Source organism: Zalophus californianus, chromosome 3, assembly GCF_009762305.2.
Source record: "Zalophus californianus isolate mZalCal1 chromosome 3, mZalCal1.pri.v2, whole genome shotgun sequence".
Taxonomy (NCBI): domain Eukaryota; kingdom Metazoa; phylum Chordata; class Mammalia; order Carnivora; family Otariidae; genus Zalophus; species Zalophus californianus.
Genome location: NC_045597.1, coordinates 30720081 through 30740735, shown reverse-complemented (window position 1 = coordinate 30740735; position 20655 = coordinate 30720081). Strand labels below are relative to the sequence as shown.

The window sequence follows — 20655 nt, the reverse complement described above, 5'->3', positions numbered from 1 at the left end:
CCAGCAAAGGCCACCATGCCCCAAACGACACTCTCCCACTGGCACCACCAATCAGCCAAGTCCCTAAATCCAAAGTTGATTACCAGAAGTCATTTCCCTTTAGTCCCTCCTAAAAGCGTGTTCATTTCATGGTATAATGATCAACTCATTGAAGCATTTAACCTGCAGCCCATAAGCATGTTCAACTCCCTATTTTTGCCCTATCGCATCCCCGACTGGTTAAAATAATAAATAAATAAAATCAGGCTTTAATGCTAGTCATTTACAACTAATAATAAATGTCTGAACTGGTCTGCGATTGAAGTTCAAGACTTACTTGGCTGGAGCTAGACTTTTCCCAGACTTGGACACAGAGGCACGGTGGAGGAAGATGGGATGTCGGGGCACCACAGCAATATAGAGCTCATTTCAAATCAGAGACTCAGCACATCTGCTCGTTGCAGGGAGAGGAGCAGCCAGCGCACAGATTTGGGGGAGGAGGAAGAAGGGTCTACTATAAGTGTCTTGTCACCATTACATTAAGACCTAAACTTTGTAAAGTCAGAATCTGCCAAAAATAGCAAAGGAAGGATATATCTCATTGCTCTGTCATGTGTGAGACGTTCATTAGCATTTCATGCAGGCAGAAAATTGCTCGAGAAAGGAAGAAATCACATTCCTAGCTCATTCCCCACCAAGCCCTGCAAATTTGGCATTCCTGCGCAGGAGGAAACCATACCCTGCTGGCAACAGACTCATCATCAACCCAACTCACAATGAAAACACAAAGAAAGCAAAACACCCCTGCATCTTTATTGCTCTCAGTAACTTGTGAGTATTTATCAGACTCAGAAACATTTCCTGGAATCATACATAAACTCTCTGTTCTCCCAAAGTACCATGCTCCCTACCTGAATTCCGTTTAATTCATTGGAACAGAGGTATAATTAGTTTCTTTAATGAGCAACATACTCTGAGCCATCTGAGGAAGTGGGGAAAGAGAGGAGGGACGGCATGATTGCGCCCCAAGCACCGGAGGAAGGCTGGGTGTCACCTGCGTCTCAGCCCCATCCGCTCCGCCCTCTTGAGAAGTGGGGTCCCCTCTGACCTACCAGGCTAAGCTGCTACCCAGCCCCAAGTGATCAATTGGCCGCGATGCTGAATTTGACTTGCATCTTTGAGGTTACGTTGGTGCTTCTAACTCTGCAAGTTTCTCAATTATCTATGGCAACGCAGAACTCACAGAACTCAGAAGCAGATGAAGGCAAGCGCTTCGATTACTTGACCCCATTTTTCATCGCACCTCTTAAGCAGAACTGATTGGTGAGGAACAAAGTGGACAGTTTTCAATTTTACCTCTTCCTCCTTTAATGGCCCTGCTTCTGGCGTAAGAGTAATAAACAGGGACGATCTAAACGCCGTGTGCCGAAGCGGGACAGGCGGGATAATGAGCGTCTGAATGCTCAAGCGTCGCTTCTGCCTCTGCGTCCACCCGGAAGTTGAGGGCTCTGTCTCGCGGCGGCCCGGGGGGACCAGTCTGTGGTCGGAACGGTGCTTTGCACTGTCAATTTATGCTGATAGAGAGGACAAAAAAAAAAAAAAAAACCTATTACGCTGTCTTTAGTGTGTGTCTTTGAATTGACTTTCTGTCACCTGCCTCTCGACGACCTCTGCTGCTGCGGGCGGGAGACTGACAGAGCTCCGCTGCAGTTGTCAGCGAACGTTCCATGCTGACGTCGCAGATCACAGAACCAAACCTTGGCACCCTTTCTTTTCATTCCGTAGCAGGATTTATTCCACCTCATCCAGTCCTCGGGGCTCATCATTCAAAACGATAAAAACCAAAAAGAACGACCTGAGAATATTAGCTAGTTAGCGATTTAAAAATCGACTTCTTTGCAGAACATTGAGTGACATGGGGAAAGGCTCATCATATAATACTAAGTGAAAAAAACCAGGATACAAAATTATAGATGCAACATGATCTGACTGGATTATGCGCATATGTATGTGTGTGTACTTCCAAAATATTAATCTTGATCATTTCTTGACAATGCAGTTAAGAGTAATTTTAATTTTCTTCTTTATGCTTCCAAAAATTTACTAAATTGAGCATGTATTACTTTTATAAGCAGAAGGAAAATAATCTTTTCAAACTGCTACACAGATGTAAATTATTCCTCTCTTTAGACCTGCATTTTATTGTTTATTTATACTACATGCTACTACACTAAATCCACACCCTGTCATCTGGATTCCCCAAGTCCCACCCACATGGTTCAACTCTGGTTCTAGCATCCAGAATGCAAATGAAGTGAGCAAGCTGACTTCTGGGTGACTCCTCAGTACATCATGTGTCAGGAAGCAGAACGAGCCAGGGGAACTAACTTCGGGTCCCCATCCTGCTCCTAATAGTTATGCAAGAAACTTGGAAATCCCTCTGAGCATCCTGGGCTAACTTCTCCCCATATATGAACTGAAAGGTTAGGCTGGATGACCCAAGGGCCCATCTTGCCTGAAACTTCTACTTTTCCTGAGCTGCTGGATCTAACTGCACCAGAAAGTTCCAATCACCATGAGTGTGAGGTTACTGCAAAGTTCCATTCACAAGGCAAATGATTTTCATTCAACAGGAAATGGTGAAAGCCAAGAGTCATAAATACCCATAAATATGTGCTGTTTTATCTCGGAACAAATCTCTCAGGCAAAATAGTCATTGCGGATGTAAATACAGCCTAAACCTCTACAGTATTAAAAGGGGGGTGGTGTGAGGGGGTTCAAAGAAGAGATCAGTAAGGTGGTCTTTCAGAAACATTAAATTATATACTATCCCAAACATAAATAAGGAGTTTGCTGTGTACCCAACATTTAAGTTTAAGAGAGTCTGAATTCACCCGAATCATTAGGTGACTCAAGCATAAACACCTGGTATGATTAAAATAATCTGAATCTGAACAATTAGTCATAGAAAAATATAACCTTCAACTTGGATAAGATTATTGACATGTCAGTTAATTTCTTAAAATTATGCAAGTAATACATAAATTTGCCATCAAATAAAATTCAATCCATACAGATGTACTCTACATATACAGTAAAAACATGGAAGTTTCCTTTCAAGTCTCCCCCCTGCCCACAGCTCTGCCCACAGGTGACCTATGTTGTAGACCCTTTTTGTTTTATTTTTTTAAGACTTTATTTATTTGAGAGAGAGAGACAGCACTAGAGAGAGTGAGCATGAGTGGTGAGGGTGGAGGCAGAGGGAGAGGGAGAAGCACGCTCCCCACTGACCAGGGAGCCTGACGTGGGGCTCGATCCAAGGCCCTGAGCTGAGATCATGACCTGAGCTGAAGGCAGAAGCCCAACCAACTGAGTCACCCAGGCACTCCGACCTTTTTTTTAAATGTGCTTATCTTCACATGGATCCTATCTCTCCCAAAGCACTACAGGAATATCTACAAATGTCAGATGTCTTTGTTCTGTCAAATATAACCAAAAACTTGACAAATTTCTTACTAAAATGGAATAGTTCCTTTCCAAAGAAAAATCCATTACTTAACCTCTTCTAGAATGGATTCCAACCATTATTCTCTATCTCTGCTAATCTTCTTTTTAAAATAATAAACAGATCAACATGGATCTTAAAGGAAGAAATGCTACTGGGACAGCACGAACAGCAGAGAAGCCTGTGTGTGTGTGTGTGTGTGTGTGTGTGTGTGTGTGTGTGTGTGTGTGTGTGTGTGTGTGTGTGTGTGTGTGTGTGCGCGCGCGCGCGCGTATCTTCTGACTTCCCAGACACGGGCACATGCAGACCTTTATTAGCTCAGACTCTCGGAGCTCAGCAGATGCCCCCAGTTAGTTAGCATGTGAAAACACGTCCAGTCTGTGGGAACTGCTGGCAAATAGGATCATAGCTCTTCCTTCTCCATCTTCTTTCCTCTCACTCTCAACTCTTCCTTCTCTGCAAAACTATTCCCAGACAGAGCTACAGTTCAAGAACAATCTGGTATTTTGGAGGTATGAGAAGTCCAGAGATGGCTCTTAGATTAGAGATCAGTCCCAAAGCTTTCATAATTTAAATGCTGACATGGACAATGTATTACTGGAAAACCCAATTTTCTGGAAAGTCTTAAATACAATGAAGGTTTTGCAGAGATCACTTAAGTGTGGAGTAGAAAAGAAAATAATTTTGGGCACCTGGGTGGCTCAGTCATTACGTGTCTGCCTTCAGCTCAGGTCATGATCTCAGCGTCCTGGGATCGAGCCCCGCATTGGGCTCCCTGCTTCTCCCTCTCCCACTCTCCCGGCTTGTGTTCCCTCTCTCACTGTGTCTCTCTCCATCAAATAAATAAATAAAATCTTAAAAAAGAAAGAATTTATGAAATTAAATACAATTAACCAAACAGCTCAGGTCTAAAACATTATTGAGCTCAGGGAAGGGAAATGATGTTTTTTTTTTCCTTAAAATAGAGGAAATATACTATATCTACTAATAAGTATCATTTATTGGTGCTTACTATCCTAAACATCTTATATAAGTTAAACAATTTAATTTCGACAACAAACCTACAGGAAAGTACTATTATCATCTTCATTTTAAAGATGAGCAAACTAAAGAACAGAGAGCTAGAAGTTTCATCTCACAGGATCTGGGCTCTCCCTCCTTGTAGCAAAATGGCTGCAGCAGTGTCAGCCCTCACATCTCTTCCCCACACCAGCCAGAAGAGAAGTTCTCTTCTGGAATTCACACTCTCATTGGCCAGATTGTGTCACATGCTCTTCCCATGGGGACAGGAAGACTGGGATGTGCCAATTAGACTAAACCAATCAGAGCCACCTAATCATATACCCGGAGGGAGGGTCAATGTCACCTAAACTTCCTGGCTGAGAATGGAGGTAGTAGGAGAAGGGAGATAATGTATCTTGGAGAGGTAGCCTTCTCTGAAATGTTTACCATAGTATCCATCAACCAGAAAAAGAAGAACAGAAAGTTTCTCCAGTGGTACAACGATAACCATCTTCCAGCTTGAAACTATTAAGTCTTATTGGCATTATTTGTTCTGAAACAATATGTCCTCCATGCAGTTACTTTTTCAAGAAAAGTCAAAGTTTTATTCTATCTTCTCTTTCCCAGAATCAATTTCTCCTGGGGACAATAGTAGGTTTGTAATACATGTTGGGCACTCTCAGGAACATATGTGATCATTTTTTATGAGGAAATTTGATAGTGCGGAACTAGGACTATTATATACTTTTTGATTAGATAAAAATAATGATTTCAAATAAGGGGTTTCTTTCTACCTACTCATCTTTTATGCATGTGTTATTTCACCCCTGAGTTATGGAGTTAATGCTTTGCTTACACACAAGCAAAGCACACAAATGAAATCAAGAACTGTATGAGTCCTTATGAAGTACTCAGAACTATTTCTCTGCTTTTATTCTAAACAGATAATTAGCTATCCAATTTAAAAGATGTTCTCAAATGAAGATGCCACAGTGTTCCTTGAGAACACATTTTAAAGTTTAATGACCTTTACTATCAGCAGGATGCCTGTATTGAAACTAACATTGAATTCAGTTTAATCCAATGAATATAAATGGAGTTAAATATGGAGTACCCACTATGTGATCATCCTGAAGCTCATACCCGGGTCTCAATAGAAAACATCGTCCCCATTAGCCTTCGTAAACTAGAAGACCACAGTTGTACACAAGCCCTACACAAGTTAATCAACATGTATGTATTTGAGTAGCTGTGCGAGGGAAAGTGACATGCAAACAAGCGTAAACATTATCCTCAACCTCACCTCCCCAGGATACATGTTGCATTTCATTTTCCTGGTCCTCATCATTTCCATGGCTTTCCTCTGAACCTCCTGCTAATTTTCCACAGCTACGGTAAATTGATGTCTCACAATGGAACTCCACAAATAGAAACAACCAAATGGATCCTAGAAACAAATAGTCACTGATTTGGGGAAACAGATTCCCAACTACAACCCTTTTACACTGAGTTGTGCTTAAATGGAAAAGAAAAATAAGTATAAAACTAAAAGAGTAAACATAACAGATCTCGACTAATAATCCAGGGGGAAACGCTTCATATCGTTGTTACTAGGGATGACTAATCTGATAAAGCCCTTAGCTAACACCAGCTGTCCATAATCAAAATAGACTCGCAACCATTCCCAGGCCCATGATGTGCACACATGCGGCCGAGAAGGACTGATTCTATCAAAGCCTAAGCAGCTCCAAAGTTCATTTAGTTCTGTTCCTCAACAAGCTTCAAAACCATTATAGACCTCCCCAAGGGGGTGCAAAGCTCCAGAGCGGGCATATTAGGGAGTGATTGAAGTCATCTCATTTAATGCAAGAATCCCTCTACAACCACGGTTATCCATTGATGCAGCCCCAGGGGAGCTGGGCAGGGCTGCTCCAGCGACCTTTGTCAGGTTCCAAATATTGGGAAGCCATTCCTTACAGTAAGTCACACCCCTCCTCTGTCATTCCCACCACAAGGTGTCTAACCCTCCTTCTGAGGATAGGGCTTTAAAGAGAGGAAGACAGCTATCACGGTCCCTTAGTCATGTTTCCCACTGCCAACATCTGACGGCATGGGTATCGTTGGCATCTTTCTTTCTCCCTGTCACTTTGGTTCAGCAAGCTACGTGATCTAAAATCTAGACTTTTTGCAAAAATTTACCTGCTTCCTTTTCTACTATATTTTTTTTTTGTTAGAGATGTTTATGTTTATTTTGTCCTCACTCAGAATTGAACGAGTAAGTGCACCAATGCATGTCATAATAAGCCTTTATCCTGAGGATGTCCTTTTCATCATGAGTCAACATTTATGCTGCTTTGTGCCCGTTTAAACTCTACTCTGTTGCTTTCCTCTGCCTTGCAGTCTCTCCGTATTCAGTCTTCTCCATGCAGTTAGTCTTGCCCTGTGGATTAAGGTCAGGTAGCAAATGCCTCTCTTCTACATCATCTAATTGATCATGCTGCTGTGACATTTCAATCTCTGCTGCATCGGGAGAAGTAGCCTCACGTTAGAGGGTAATGCTGTGGAGGGAAACACAGAGACAGAAAAAGCCTATTAACCTTCAGAAAATGATAGTATATTTTGTGCTTCTCTTAACACCTGATTATTTTCTATGCAGTAAAACTTTCAATTCATTAAGCCCTAGGTGGGTAGGGGATGCTTTATCAAACGGAGAACATGAGATACCACTTTTACATGATTTTGTGGCAATCACACAAACTGGGAGAGATTGGAGTAATGACCAATCTACGAAAGCCACAGACCTGAGTTCCGAACACTGAGGTGCTCTGTCTACACATTTCTACACTGAAATTTGTGCAGATAACACTAACGTGGAACTCCAAAAGGCAGAATTCAGACCTTGTCTGAAAGATCTGGGATTACGACCCAAAGTACCCAATACAGACCCAGCTTGTACTGTGTATAGCAGCTTTACCCATCTTAACTCACTTATCCTTCAAAACATCCTGTCAACAACTGGAAGATGGGCTCACTTTTATGGACGAGTTCACTGAGGTTTGGACACTTGTGACTTGGTGAAGCTCACGTGTCAAGTGGAGTTAAAATAGAAAACAAAATCAATCACTGAGTTAGTGTAGTACACGTGTCTCTCATAATTCCTCCTCTTTGAGAGCTAATATTACAAAATTAACCTCTACTTTTACTTGCTGTAGCGTTTGACTAGTAGTACAGACAAAAGAGATAATCAGAGGGGAATAAGGATCCCAAGAAGGCTGCCGACATATGTCCCGAAGCCTATGTCACCAGGACGCTGTCTGGCAGCCAACCCTGATCTCGGCCTCAGTGACTTGAGGGCGAGAGAGAAGCCATCCTACGCTGCTAATCATGCAGGAACACCACAAAGCTGTCTTGGCATCTGCTGCTGGCCATCCCCCCTTCTGCTGCTTGCTGCAGAAATCTGACCCCAAAGACCCAGCTCCACTGCGAATACAGGACCTTCCAAAATATGGAAACCCTGAGACAGTACCCAATTTTCCCGTCTCTGGGGTGAGGTATGAAAACCCATTTTTTAAAAATGCTCCGAGGACAGGGAGAGACAATTTTTCTTTCTCGTTTTCTGAGAGAATTGAGAAGTTTCCCTCTGAAATGTTTGTAGGGGGAAAAAAAAGAGAAAAAAAAAATCCTTGGGGTGGGGATGCAATTTTCCTTCTGAAATTTTCCAGGTATTTCTGAACCTTCACACTACTTACTCCAGTACTAAGCATGTGAACATCGTGAACTTTTTTAGGTAACTAAGCAGAGAACAATCTCTGCTTTGCCATTTTCTTTATAATTGTAGGCTAGTGACATATGTTCCTTCATCTGTAAAATGATGATAACATTAGCCTACTCCAGGGAGATCTTGTAAGAATAATAGAGAAAAGCCTTTAAACCCAGTTATAGCAACCACCCCCAGACACAAAGGTTTTGAAGGGATTTGGGAGGAGTGGGAGGGAGCACAGAGGGGGTAGGATGATAGGAGGAAACTCAGAGAAAGAAGCACAGCCCACCTCTCCCCACGCGGTAGCATTCTAGCTTCTATTCCCCTAATACAAGCCCTCTTCTATGATCTAGTTCTTCTGACCCAGTAGGTTCTCCATCAGACTTCCTCCAGGTCCCAGAGAACTATTATTTCCACATTAAGGGCCCTTGCTTAAGATTTCGTTTGAGATTCTCCCATTTTTATATATGCCTTGCTGCTTTCCAGACTACACAAAATATGCTAATGCCATGGCTAAAGATTCTTGCATTAAAAAAATTATAGCAACGTGGAATCTGTTGATTTTTCGCCTTAGAGACCAATTACATTACCATCCACTTCCCGCTCTATTTTAACAACAGTTGACAAGCTCATGGAGCCTTGTATCAGTAGAGGCAAAGCGGGTTTACAGGGCCGACCATCCTGTGATGCTTACATACCCAGTCAGCCTCAGAGGTAATAAAATGTTACCCATTACTGGAGAGCTAAGGAAAATAAAAGAAACAACCTTCAACTGAACACCACCATGGCAGAATTATGAAAAAAATGAAGCCATTGCTTGATTGGATTTAAAAGAAACTTACATAAAGAAAAAAGAACATTTCTTTTGGTCCACCCAAATTCATAACATTTAACTCTACTGGAAGCACTCAATTGGCAGAGAATGTGTATCTGCGATTATAGGTCAAGCCACTAACAAAAACTCAGGATTCAAAATGTAATAACTTATAATTGGCCTTTTTTAAGTCACAAATGTCAGTATTTTCAAATTACTAGAATATGTTTCAATAGAAATCACTCTTTAAGCCCAGATGTCCATCGACAGATGAATGGATAAAGAAGATGTGATATATATATACAAAGGAATGTTACGCAGCCATCAGAAAAAATGAAATTTTGCCATTTGCAACGACGTGGATGGAACTAGAGGGTATTATGCTAAGCAGAATAGGTCAATCAGACAAAGATAAGTATCATATGATCTCACTGATAATGAAGAATTTGAAAAACAAGACAGAGGATCATAGGGGAAGAGGGAAAAATGAAACAAGACGAAACCAGAGAGGGAGACAAACCATTAAGAGACTCTTAATCTCAGGAAACAAACTGAGGGTTGCTGGAGAGGAGGGGGTGGGAGGGATGGGTGGCTGGGTGATGGACATTGTGGAGGGTCTGTGCTATGGTGAGCGCTGTGAATTGTGTAAGACTGATGAATCACAGACCTGTACCCCTGAAACAAATAATACATTATATGTTAATTTAAAAAATAAAGTAATTCTGGGGCAGCTGGCTGGCTCAGTCAGTATAGCATTTGCCTCTTGATCTTGGGGCCATGAGTTCAAGCCCCACACTGGATGTAAAAATTACTAAAAAATAAATTAAACATTAAAAAAAATCACTCTTTAAAAAGTTAGGCTTCTTGGGGCACCTGGGTGGCTCAGTCGTTAAGCATCTGCCTTCAGCTCAGGTCATAATCCCAGGGTCCTGGGATCGAGCCCCGCATCGGGCTCCCTGCTCAGTGGGAAGCCTGCTTCTCCCTCTCCCACTCCCCCTGCTTGTGCTCTCTCTCTCTCTCACTGTGTCTCTCTCTGTCAAATAAATAAATAAAATCTTAAAAAAAAAAGTTAGGCTTCTTAATTGTATTTGGAGATGAATTGATTGTGATTTCCCCACTTTTTAATCAAATAAAATTTTAGTATCTATACTGAGTTTGGTCAAGATGTTTATCCACAAATATAGCTAAATAACAACAACTAACTCTTTTTAGAAACAAAGACAAGACAAAAGACATACTCATCAAGTATAAAATCTGATAATTTTTTAGTTTAGCTTCACAAGCCTCAAAATTACCTAGACTGGATGATTACATGTTCATTCCCTTCTTCCTTTCCAACTACCTGTTTTGCATCATAAGCCAGACTCTTCTATACTTGTGATCCTTTTCCTGAAAATGTCAAAAGGCCAGTGGTCCTGCTGTAATTTCAGTGCCTCTCTCTCTCTATGCATTTCCATCCACCTTTTCACTAAGTATCAGATTAATGATCTGTTCATCTTCAAGTCACTACTTAGGCACCCCATAAATCAAGAGATGTGCTTTGATTCAATACATTACCCTCATTCCTTCTCTGCTAGACCCTAAAAAAGAAATCATTCAGATTAGGAAAAATTATTTCCTAGAAAAGAATCATCAAAAAAGTATTTCAAAGGGGCACCTCGGTGGCTCAGTCGGTTAAGCGTCCGACTCTTGATTTCAGCTCAGGTCATGATTTCACTGTCATGAGATCCAGCCTCACATCGGGCTTTGCACTCAGCGTGGAGTCCGCTTGAGTTTCTCTCTCCTTCTCCCTCTGTCCACCCCACCCCCCGCCACCGTCCTCTCTCTCTCTCTCAAATAAATAAATAAACCTTTTTTCTAAGTGTTTCATGGCCTTCAAAAATCTACATCAGACCTGCACTATCATTGCAAGGTACTATTTAAAAATAGCATAGGTCTATGTAATATAATATGCATTTGTGTATGCATGCACAATAATTTAAATCAAATGTAAAGACATACATATAAACTATTACAGTAGAGCTCTATGTGCATGTGTGTTTAATATTTTTGACAGCTCAATATTCACTTCTCCTTCCTATACGACACAAATTTTCTTTTGGTGAATTACTTCTTTCCCATTGTATTGCTTTGGTGGGACAGTAAATCCAGTCCCTGCATCCTACTAAGAATGTCGAATTAACCAGCCTTCTCCACACTTCTTCAGAAAAGCCAGAAGCCTGGGGAATCAGCTGCTGTCTTCCAGGATTTGCATCTTATGTGAGAGATACTGGGATGGAAGAAGCTGCTGGAATCCACACTTCCCACCTGTGGTGCCCAAACATGATCGTTCCTGGTCTGACAACATTCCCAGCCCCCAGAGCAGCCTTAAATAATGATTATTACTAAGTCTGATTCTCAGTTTTCCAAGGATTTGCTGAGTTCCTGGTAAATTTCCAGGAGATTCCCTTCTTCAATTGCCCAAAGTCATCTGTTGCCTGCAGTCCAAGGACCCTGATCATGACAGTTACTTATAAAATAAACACTGAGTAAGAATACACATTAAATATACTATTTACACTCCGGGTGACTAGTATATATGTGTAGATGCATTTTGTTGATCAGTGAGTAGAGAGGAGAAAGGAAGTTGCCCTTTCAGGCAGGAAGGTTGCCATGAGCTCTCTCCAAGAAAATAAGAGCTGAGAAGACATCTTTTTCAGACTGTGTGTGTGTGTGTGTGTGTGTGTGTGTGTGTGTTGCAGATACTACACATATATATTAGTGGTATGTTCTAAAATTTTATTAATACCTTCAATGGAATATCAATTAAAATTGGCAGCAGGGATGTTCAGTGAGAACTCCCAACAGCAAAAAAAAAGTAAGCTGCCTTTCTGTGTTGGAAAATTTTGTATTTTATGCAACCAGTTAAAAGAACATCTCATCCAACTATTCAACATAAGAGTTTATTATGCTCAAATAGCTATGGATATTTTACTGTTCACTCTTTGCGATCTTTTTTAATAGCTACTAACTATCCCAATGTGCCGGTATCACCCCGCCAGGAGGGGATTTCTTCCCTTTGTTGATGCAGAGCATTAACTTAATGTTGCAGAACTTAAGGTCTTCTCTTTTATAAACTTACCATATCCTTTCTCTCCCTGTGCAGTCTGATTTAATTATCTCCCAGAAATCAGTAAAGGTACTATTTTTGTCTTTGCTTGCCCTTAATCCTTATTTGATTAATTGGGTTGCGTTTACCTCCACCTCCTCCCTTCCACATATCATCGAATGTGGCCGTGGGACAGCTGGTTTTTTCACAGGCCCCTTGGCCTCCGCCGCAGGGGGCTCCGAGCTAACCAGCAGATGCGAGTAAGGCCCGTTCCTCTTCTCAGGGGGCGCTGCCCTGCACTCCCACGCCCCCTGCACCTCTTCCTTTTCCCAGTTCCTGCCGGCAAGGAAAGAGGAGATATTTATAAGAATGAGGCGGGTGTGTGACACCAATTACTCTCTGTTCAACAGGCTGGGATCTTTTCAATCTCGCAGGTCTTTGAAAAGACTTCTAGTGCTATTTGATGGAAACCCTGCAGTATTGACCAGAAAGGGCTCACTAAAAACCTCAGCATCTGAAAACGAAATAGAAAAACATAAGCCCCTGTCAATACATATTTTTTAAGAAAGTATGAGTATTATGGGGGCGCTTTTACCAATGAGTGAACTTGGAAGGTGCCAGGAGGGGGGTGGGGGAGGGGAGAGAAAGAGGGAATGGGGGCAGGGAGAGAGAGACAATTTCTCTTGGCTCTAAGTGGAAGCAATTTTTCATCAAAGTCATTTTCCCACCAGTAGGCATCTCCGGGGTCGCCATGACACAAGGCACAACTGTAACAGAACAACGTTGGTGGAGGAAATGACTGGTAATGTTTCGACATTACCCTCAGGGCCGGTTTCCTGTGTGGCTGCCATAACAAAGCACCACAAACTGGGGTGCTTAAAACAACAGACATTTTTTCTCTCACAGCTCCAGAGGCTGGGAGTCTGAAATCAAGGTGTTGGCAGGGTTGGTTCCTTCTGTAGGCTCTGAGGGAGAATCCCTTCCATGCCTTTCTTCTGGCTGGTGGTGCTTGCCAACAGTCCTTGGCTTTGCTTGGCTTGCAGCTGATTCACTCCAATCTGTGCCTCTGTCATCACGTGGCCTTCTCCCTGTGTGTCTCTGGGCACAAATTTGCCTCTTCTTATAAGGACACCAGTGAATTAGGACCCACCATCATCCAGGATGACCTCAACTTAATTTGATTACATAAACAAAAAGCCTTATTTCCAAATAAAGTCATATTCATGGTATGGGGAGTTAGGACCTCAACATACCTTTTTGGGAAACACAATTCAACCCATAATACCCTCCATAAATAAATTAGCCTTGTGCTATTTCCAAGCTCTTCAGTGTTCATCTTTGTATGTTCAACCCTTTCTAGAACTCACAATGGTCCACAGTCAGTGGCAACTACTCATGGTGTACCCTTGCATGAGTGTGTTGCCATAATTTCATTTAAATGTTATAAAGTAGAGGACAATGTGCTGCGAATAAGAGGTAAGGAACATAATTCATCTGGATACAAATAAAGGCTGTTTGTTCACTATAACCCACAAGAATTTTGCCTTATTGGTATATCAGAGAAGGAGTTCAGGGCAATCAATAGGTCTACCAAGATGGGCACCACTGAAACTGGTGAGCGGTGTGGGAGCAAGGAAGAATGTTCTACACACTGGGAGTCATGACCATACCGCGATGGCAGCCGCACTGTAATCATCGCTTACCTGTTACACTCTTCTGAGACTCTCAGTCTCTCCCAGTGTGCCATCAAATCTATTTATGCCGCATACATATTAAGAACCTCTGTTTTCAATTTTAAGTGTAGATCAAATGTTCCAACTCCAGTACCTCTCCCACTAAATAATACCTTCATAATTTACTGACTGCCTAACTCAGTGCATTGTCTAAAGATGAAAACCTCTGACCTATAAAGGAAATGATTTGTGGTGGCTGAGTGCTTTTTCTAATTTATCCAGTGATTCGATCCATGGATATAGGAAAATGGACTCCATTCAGGGCTTGAATAAAATCACCTAACTTCACCAGAAAAAACTTGGCCTCAAGAAGATGAATTTCAAGAATTCATCTATAGCTTCTGCGAGCACCTAGGAGGATTTGCCCAGGCTACGACGCCCAGAAATTATTGGGGAGCCAGAAATCCCATCAGCAAAGATTTATTCTGAAGATGACGGAAGAGCAGCCTGATACAGTGGAAATACCCAGCCCCGCACAAAAAGTGAAGATTTTATAGAGAACCCTTTATCAGGTATGTTTCCAACCAACAGAGCTAGAAGTAAACCCAGGAAAGGCCCTGCTGGAAAGACACAAAATAAAAAGCAAAGGTGCCTGATAATGTCACTGCCTTCGTAGCTGTCTTGGGGGCCAGTCCTGTGACTCTTCTCCCCATGGAGCTACTGGGTAGCATGTCCCCCGAAGACACTTTACATAACATGGATGATGGAGGGGTCCCATGAGGCAGGCGATCTGCCCAAATATGCTCTCAGAGAGGAAAGTCACATTCAATGAAGGGAAATGAGGGAAAGAATACAGATCTAGAGAAAAGAAAAAAAACGTGTTCTGCTTTTGCTCCAGTGGTCAGCTTCCTCACCCCTCAGCCACCCTCTTCTTCTCCAACCCGCTGACTGCTGAGTCCTCTATGTTTATCCCGAAGGCCAAGTGAACACTAGGTGGAAAAATGAGAGCCCAAGGCCCAGCGGCCTTCCACCACTCTCCACGGTCCAGGGCAGAGCTAAGGAGGAGATGCTCGCCTGCGCCCTGTGCGTCAGATGCAGAGACTGCACCAACTAAAAGCCAATGTAAGAGCCTCACAAGTTTACAGATGGGAGGAGGCCTCTGGAAATGTGAACAGTGCTGAAGCTCTCTCTCCTGACCACACCTTGACTTCTCTGTCCTTCAGAAACCTGCTCCTACTCTTCTCCACAAAATACTCTAGCCAGAACTTTCAGGCCACTTTGCTAGGGCTATAACTAAAAAAACACCTTCCCATTCACGGGACACCCTAGTGCTGCCAGGTTAGTTGTTTCAGTATGGAGGTGCAGCAAAACCACCACGGGGCCGAGACTGGGGGCCACATTCCTCGTCCTTCCTGGACACAGAGCTGGGCCTCACGCCCAGTTCCCTCGGAGTTAGGTATAGCCACAACACTGAACCCTAACAAGGGGACTGTAAGGGACATGCACCACTTGTCTGTCTGGTGCATGGAACTTCCATGCACAGCAGTCTGTATTCTTTCTCCACCCACTGGCCTGATGCAACAAACACAACCACTTTGGAAGCCACATGGGGAGGACGACAGAGCCACACGGCAGAGCCACAGGGTAGGTGCAGGTTGGGTCCCTGAATCACCACCAGGAAGCTCCAATTAAAGAACACCCTTCAGGGTATTATATAAGCAAGAAATAAACTATTATGTTTGAGCCATTGCACATTCTTGACTCCAATTTGTTTCTTACTGCAATGAATCTACCTTAATTAATATGCACGTTCTTTCAGAGGGGCCCATCCTGGAGGCTCTGTGCTTTCCCACACTGGTTTTCACTAGAGCATTTCATTGGCAGTTATGCTTCTGAAAACACTGTAGATGATGTAAGAGAGCCTTCCCTATTGATGATAAAACTTTGCTAAGCAACAGGCCTCTGTTCTTGTGTGGAGGAAATAGGGCAAGCTAGAGAGTCAGGCTGGCTTTGATCTCTTTTCCACAATATTCTGCCCAGGTGATTAATATCAGCTCACTTTATCTTTCTGATCCTAAACCCTTCTCTGTAATTGGGACAACTAATTATCCCAATTAATTATTAAGATACATTTGCAAAGAGTAAGGTTTAAGGAGTAGAATCAGGGCACTTAATACAGTGCCTGGTACACAGAAGCTATTATTGTCATTATTATTTATATTTACTAATATTTACTCGATTGTACCCTTTAAGTACAGGAACAGTATCTGATTCATCCTTTTAACTTCAGCATTAAACATGAGTTCCCAGAAGACATGGATTATGTCTGATTTATCTTTATATCCCTACATCTAGAACAGTGATGATTACTTCATGAAGGGAAACTATCCTTAGTATTAATATTATTACTAACTGTTGCCTCCAAAGCAAGGATTGTGTCTATAAATCTTTCTTTGGAATCTAGAAGGATGACCTGCATGTAATAGGCCCTCAACAATAGTAATTAGTAAACTAATTTCTCCAAAAAAATATAAATCGATTAAATCAATAAACCAATTTCTCTCTAGTAGGTAGTTGATGAGATTCTGGTCATGGGGATTGGTGGGAGGCAGTGGTCACCAGAGAGTAGGTGGGTCTGTGAGGGAATCTGGATTCCAAATCAATAGCAGCCTGGAGTTCCCAGACCCCCATACCACATAGGTGGCATTGCTCCCCACAACCACCAGAACATTCTTTCGAGGTGGAGCGTCCTCCAGTTCCCACTGTGTCATTAAAGGTAAACAATATAGCCTAACCAGCCTACCTCAAAAAGTTGTCATGAAATTCATCCAGTGCAAAAACAATTTACAGAATGCAAGTTTTTCTGGAAAATTGACTGGTACTGCTATATCACCAACGTACCTTGTATAACAACTGTCAAATAGTCATTTTTCCCCTAATTTCCAGAATCGTAAATAGAAATAGTGCCTCTATTTCTGATGCTGTAATTAAAAAATATTACACTATAAAACTTTAAATTTTTATTAAAAAGTGAAAATAGGGAGCGCCTGGGTGGCTCTGTTGGTTAAGCGACTGCCTTCGGCTCAGGTCATGATCCTGGAGTCCCGGGATCAAGTTCCGCATCGGGCTCCATGCTCAGCAAGGAGCCTGCTTCTCCCTCTAACCATTCCCCCTCTCATGTACTCTCTCTCTCTCTCTCTCTCTCTCTCATTCTCACTCTCTCAAAATAAATAAATAAATCTTTAAAAAAAAAGTGAAAAAAGTACTAAAAAAAAAGTTGACGTGAAGCGATACACACATACGGAGGGATGCTCTCACTGTTACGGGTGTTCTCACAAAAGTCACCTCCAGTCTTCTTTGTTGTCAGTACTCTTGTGTTCATCCTTTCCCTTCATCTGGCGGGAGATCCTGTGTCCCGTTCTTTCCCTGTGTAAGGTACAACGACGTCTTACTTTAAAACATTATTATTAAGACAAATACTCTTCTACTATATATTACATAAAGACAAATATCTTACATAAAGACAAATATTTTTTATTATTAAATTGTCCGTTTCTTGGAAACACACCCAGAAATGACTCATTTCTTCAAAAATAAGGTAATAAAGTACTCCGCTTTGTCCAAGACAAGACTGTATCACACGTACGTCAGGCTAGCCGGTGATAAGTCACATTTCACTTTCTCAAGAGTGTTTCAACAATGAAAGTTTATGAGTGTTTCAACTCATAAACTGCTTTTGAAATGAAAAACAGGAATTGGGAGGAGAAGGCGGGGCAAGAGCTTAAATGAGAAAAATAGGTTGAGATTAAACTTGGTCATAGCTGGAGGAAATGTAGTTCGAGTACACTGTATATAAATAATTGCCCTGGTTACGTACGTTAAGTCTGAAAGAAGGTGCAGGTCACGTTATTAGTGTCACCAGGAGGTCCTGCCAGGCTTACAGCCAAATGACCCTCAAAGTGACATTTAGCTTGGGGCTCTCTCCCTCAGGCAAGGCCAGTCCTCCCCTCTATAGGCTTTGATATTCCATGTTGTCAGCACACACAGTGAATTCACCTCTGGAGGATGTAAGCTCATGGGAGATTGAGGGAGAAACGAGAAAGCCAACACGTCCACTTACACTGAGCCTTGCAGCTTTCAGGACCCTCATGTGTGTGCCTCGCCTGGCCAGCCCGGAAATACAACCTGAAAGCAGTTCACTTGGTGCGCCTGGCCTCAGGGCGGGTTATAGTATTCCAATTACAGGACTTTCAGTCCATTCTTCACCACCACAGAACACACCTGCCTCTAGGAGTCAGTACATCAAGTTGGGGAAAATGGGCTCCTTCTGCCTTCCTAGCGTGCCCACCTTGGCCTCTCTGTCCCTTGGTCTCCTGCCTCCCACATGTACTTGTCCTCACCCCCCACCCCACCTGGATGGCACAGTCTTTCTCATTCTTCATCATATTGATCAGGTCAAACAAGGGTCTCAAGCTTCCTGTTAAGAGCATGCGAAATGCTTTCTTTCTATGGTGACTCTTGCCACTATTTAATCTCAAGGACCACGTGATACTTTCATTCAAGTTGTCAACTCTCCTTATAAGAGGTCCCGTTACTTTTGCCCAGGGCAGAATATATTAGGCCTGCTTTTTGAGGCAGATGCTACTCATTTGATGGTGTCATCTGCAAATGCTTCGGTTTCAACTTCCATCGTAGGGACAGATATACTTATTATTAAATAAATTGACTTCAGACGTACAAATTTCTTGTCAAAAGAAGTCTGAAAGAGCAAATATCGTAACTAAAAGAACAACTGGTACCTGAGGCACAAGAACGTTGTTGAAATAACAACAGGCTAGAATTTGGAGCGCCTGGGGTTCTCAAGCCGATTCAACCTTACAAGCTCTGTCCCTGGCTCTCCCTCTCCTTCCCCCACTCCCTCTGAGGGCCAGAAGGCAGCCAGCATCCGCAAGCCAGGCATCAAGCCCTCACCAGGAACCCGATCAGCCAGCATCATGATCTCGGATTCCCAGCCTCCAGAACTATGAGAGAGAAACGTTTGTTGTTTAAGCCACGTAGTCTATGATATTTTGTTTTAGCTCCCTAAGACACCCAAAGCCCTACAGTTACTACCAGGTTAGAACCCTGTGCTAAAAGAAATGACAAAAACATCTGAAGAAGTTGCCCCCAGGGCAGCCTACTAAATGCCAACAGTCCCAGATCTTGGGTGCTGCTATTCTGAGGGCAGAATTGGAAATTAATTTGTGTCAGTGCCAGCCCTACTCCCAAAAACGTGGCAAATGACCTAGATGGTCTAATTCAGAGGACGGGCACTCCAAAGGCCACCTTGTGCAACAGTATCTCCCTGGCCCGGAAGCCAGCAAACTGGGCACTTGCCAAGCCACCATTCCAAGTCCATTCTTCTGGAATCAGTGCTACTCTCCTCTGGAGGCTCTCTTTCAAACTGCAAGTTTCACTGAGCTGGGAGGCAGAAGCTCATTGCTCCAAGCTGGTCCACCAGATGCAGCTGCCAAGCAAGAGAGAGCCCCAGAGGCCTGGAAAAAGAAAGGGTGGGGACCGGCAGGAGGGAACTGGGGGGGAGGGAGGGAGGCAGATGAGGGGCCACCACTGCCTTTTCAGGGCACTGGCACGATTCCCCCATAGAGAATTCTGCCCCTGGCTTGAGCCGGGGTGCTAAAGCCATTATTTATAGCTTACAGCCTCTCAAATCAAGTGGCACTACATGCATGGGAAGGTAACCAAAAGAAGCAGGGAGCACATCACGGTGGGGACATTGCTACAGCAGATGGTGGCCATGGCTTGTTCAGAGGAGACTCTGTTCTGCTTTAATAGCATCTGATTCCAAGCGAGGCTGAGCCTCCAGATCTGCTGACACTGCCGCTCCTGGATCCAAGTCGGTCACCGGCTCGGCATCTGGACCCCTCAGCCTTCGGGCAGGCTGCTCTGAGCTCAGGCAGAAAATGGAATTTCCCCTTCCTGCCTCATTAAAGGAACCATCCGAGTTCACTTCTCCAACAGGAGCAATCTGGGCTGAATTGAGTCTTGAGCAGTGATGAGCTGGGGCATCAAATTCCCTGAGCCTTCCTGTGTCTCAGTATGCAATACACTGGAGTCAGAAAGAAATTGCTGCACCCGTCCTCCCTCCCATGGGGCGTATGCAACTCCATCTGCTGCTTCACGTTCTAAGAGCCACGGATGGCAGTCATTTCTAAGAAACCACAAAAATAAATTTCTTTCCAGGCCGTACTTTGCATTTTTACCTCCACTGAGCATATCACTGGGCACCAGGCAGAGAATACTATGGGTCACAAAATCTCATTGGCTTTCGATGTATGTACATTTGGGAAGCGGGACATTCTGGAGGTTTCCTCTGGAATATCCAGAGGATGGAGGTGCCACATTGATGAGACGTTTCCTATCTCTCTTAATCCCCTCCTTCGTTTCTCCTGTGTGGACCCCGCTTTCCTTTCAGCTTCTTCAGCTCCATTCTCGGGCATGAGATTTGTTGTTCCAGCGTGGACTGTGAGGAGAAAAATGTAAGAATGAGATCCTAGGTCTCACTAAACCCCACTGCCCCAAAACACAATGAGCCACTTCTGGCAGCCTGGCCAGTTGGACAGGAAGGCCAGCGGCTGAGGAACGGCACCAAGCTTTAGCTAAGTGCTTGCTGTTGGAAGGTTTCATGAAAAAGTCCTGAAGCAGAGAAGTGAAATGTTCAGGGAGTAGAGCCCCCCAACTCCTGTCCTGGAAATAGTGTTTATTGGATGGTCTCTGGCTCCCAGCAACCCGGTCTCAATTTCCACAAAGCAAATAGAAATGAACACAAACTCTCAG

General features: G+C 43.2%; 1 long non-coding RNA gene across 1 annotated transcript; it reads right to left on the bottom strand.

Annotated features, from left to right (window-relative positions):
* Positions 1-4264: 4264 nt before the first annotated feature.
* Positions 4265-18228, bottom strand: LOC113919341. The gene is made up of 4 exons (XR_003518959.2): positions 17942-18228; positions 17120-17247; positions 12298-12484; positions 4265-7044 (listed from the first exon to the last, which is right to left on the bottom strand). It is a non-coding gene; the product is annotated as an uncharacterized LOC113919341 (long non-coding RNA).
* Positions 18229-20655: the final 2427 nt, after the last annotated feature.